Source organism: Mytilus edulis, chromosome 7 (genome assembly GCF_963676685.1).
Source record: "Mytilus edulis chromosome 7, xbMytEdul2.2, whole genome shotgun sequence".
Classification (NCBI taxonomy): domain Eukaryota; kingdom Metazoa; phylum Mollusca; class Bivalvia; order Mytilida; family Mytilidae; genus Mytilus; species Mytilus edulis.
This window is the reverse complement of record NC_092350.1, coordinates 19,869,286-19,872,249: the sequence shown is the minus strand read 5'-3', so window position 1 is coordinate 19,872,249 and position 2,964 is coordinate 19,869,286.

The window sequence follows — 2,964 nt, the reverse complement described above, 5'->3', positions numbered from 1 at the left end:
CTTGTTAGATTGGGACTAAATATCATAATTTTATATATTTATTCATGTCGGTAGTAACATGTAACTTGTCGTAATTTATTGAGCTAGCGACTGCTAGAAGATGGTACAGATTCAATAATTAAGTAAATAATTAAAGACCAGGCACGTCTGTCTTACTAGGTCACTGTTTTATCAGCCATTATACAACTAACTGGCCATCTAAATATTTTCATGCAATTTTCACACATTGTTTCTCAAAGTAAACTAGCAAATAAATAAAGATTTGTTAAAAAGGCTTTCTTATGGTGGCCGGTTAAGGCCATTTCGCGTTTTCGCGTTTTCGCGTTTTCGCCCATCATATTATATAGGGCGAAAACGCGAAAACGCGAAATCGCGAAGTCGAAAACGCAAAAACGCGAAGTCGAAAACGCGAAAACGCGAAAACGCGAAGTCGAAAACGCGAAAACGCGAAGTCGAAAACGCGAAAACGCGAAATATTTTTTCTTTCCGATTTCGCGTTTTCGACTTCGCGTTTTCGCGTTTTCGACTTCGCGTTTTCGCGTTTTCGCGTTTTCGACTTCGCGATTTCGCGTTTTCGCCTTTTCGCGTTTTCGCCTTTTCGCGTTTTCGCCTTTTCGCGTTTTCGCGATTTCGCGTTTTCGCGATTTCGCGTTTTCGCGTTTTCGCGTTTTCGCGATTTCGCGTTTTCGCGATTTCGCGTTTTCGCCTTTTCGCGATTTCGTGTTTTATATACCAATACATATTCTTAGTATTTGACTTTATTTCATAATCTATTTTGTTCAATTCAATATTTTATCATAAATATTTGTTGTTTTTTAAGGTGTTTCGGTTAAGGTTTAACTACCAAGGCTTTTCCTCATCAGGTATCCCAAGCCTCTAACTAATAAAATAATCAGTTTCAAAGTAAAGTTCAAAGCATCCATACGCATAGAATTTAAAAATTCTGCATACCGGGATACGACACCTGGTAACTTTGTATTGATGTATTGTATTCTAAATTAAATCAGTTTATGATTTGATATAACCATTGTCTTTTATGTTGTGATTTATCCTATAACTTGGTTTATCCTATAACTTGGAGGATGTAAGTAGATCCTTCAAGTTTTTGTGTCTTTTATATGCTATGATCGGAGGTTTTGGAAACATGGTTTTTGTGCTATCATTTTGTTCAATTAGGTGCCAATGTTTTTTAATTGCTTTATTTAGTCCATTGAAGGAAGGATTAAATTTGGTGGCTAAAACAAATGGAGGCATTGCTCTTTTGTTTTTAAGCTTGTACCTTAGACAATCTTTTCTTTCCTTATAAAGTGCATTTGTTATAATGGGGTTGATATCTTTTTCCGAGTATCCCCTTTGGAGAAGTTTTGTTTTAAAAGTTTCAATTTCTTTTAGTGTATCTTTTATGCATTTTTCTACCTAGTTCGTCAAAATCTCGTAAGAGATTTTGTTTAATGTATTTTACATCAGGACTGGGAATAAATTTTAATCCCTTTTGCAAGAACTAATATTTCATAGTTTGTGAGATTCTCACGTGAAAACACTTCTATATAGTTTAAAGCTTTTTTTACATTTTCATGAAAGTGTTTTGTGCGTTTAAGATGGCCTTTGTTATTATTATGTATACGGAGTTTACTTTTGTATTTTATTAATCGTTTTTTCTTATCCCTTTTTCTGAGAGATCTTTTTCTATTACTCATAGTAATTTATTTGTATAAATTTGTTTTGTGACAAAACTATTTTGTTTGTTTGTATAATTATTTCAACTCTAATTGAGAGATGAAATGAATATATATGAACTTCAACTCTATTTGAGAGATGAAATGTATTTTATTAATTCTACTCTATTTGAGAGATGAATTGATTTGTATTTTGTTTAAATCTATTTCAAAAATTATACATTGTATATGTAAACTCTGTTGAAGTGTTTGTTCACTTGTATCCCGGTATGCAGAATTTTTAAATTCTGTGCGTATGGATGCTTTGAACTTTACTTTGAAACTGATTATTTTATTAGTTAGAGGCTTGGGATACCTGATGAGGAAAAGCCTTGGTAGTTAAACCTAAACCGAAACACCTTAAAAAACAACAAATATTTATGATAAAATATTGAATTGAACAAAATAGATTATGAAATAAAGTCAAATACTAAGAATATGTATTGGTATATAAAACACGAAATCGCGAAAAGGCGAAAACGCGAAATCGCGAAAACGCGAAATCGCGAAAACGCGAAATCGCGAAAATGCGAAATCGCGAAAACGCGAAAACGCGAAAACGCGAAAACGCGAAAAGGCGAAAACGCGAAATCGCGAAGTCGAAAACGCGAAAACGCGAAAACGCGAAGTCGAAAACGCGAAAACGCGAAGTCGAAAACGCGAAATCGGAAAGAAAAAATATTTCGCGTTTTCGCGTTTTCGACTTCGCGTTTTCGCGTTTTCGCGTTTTCGACTTCGCGTTTTCGCGTTTTCGACTTCGCGATTTCGCGTTTTCGCGTTTTCGCCCTATATAATATGATGGGCGAAAACGCGAAAACGCGAAAACGCGAAATGGCCTTAACCGGCCACCATACTTTCTTGTTAAATGGCTGTTGCTTTCCAATATATGTGTCACATGCATAATTTTGGCTTTAATATTGATTCACTTATAGGGTCTTTGCATCGAAACTAAAGACCTTTATTTGAAAAATAGTTGTTGGCATGACACGGGTTATGTTCTTCTCATATATTTCATGAGAGTATAATACTAAACCCCTAACGAGAGGGATTGTACCTGATATTCATATGATGAAGACATAATCTTTCAATCAGTTTATTTGAGGTCTGGAGCTGGCATGTCAGTTAACTGTTATTAGTCTGTTGTTATGTATTATTGTCATTTTATTTATTTTCTTTTGTTACGTCTTCTGACATCGGATTCGACTTCTCTTGAACTAAATTTTAATGTGCGTATTGTTATGCGTTTACT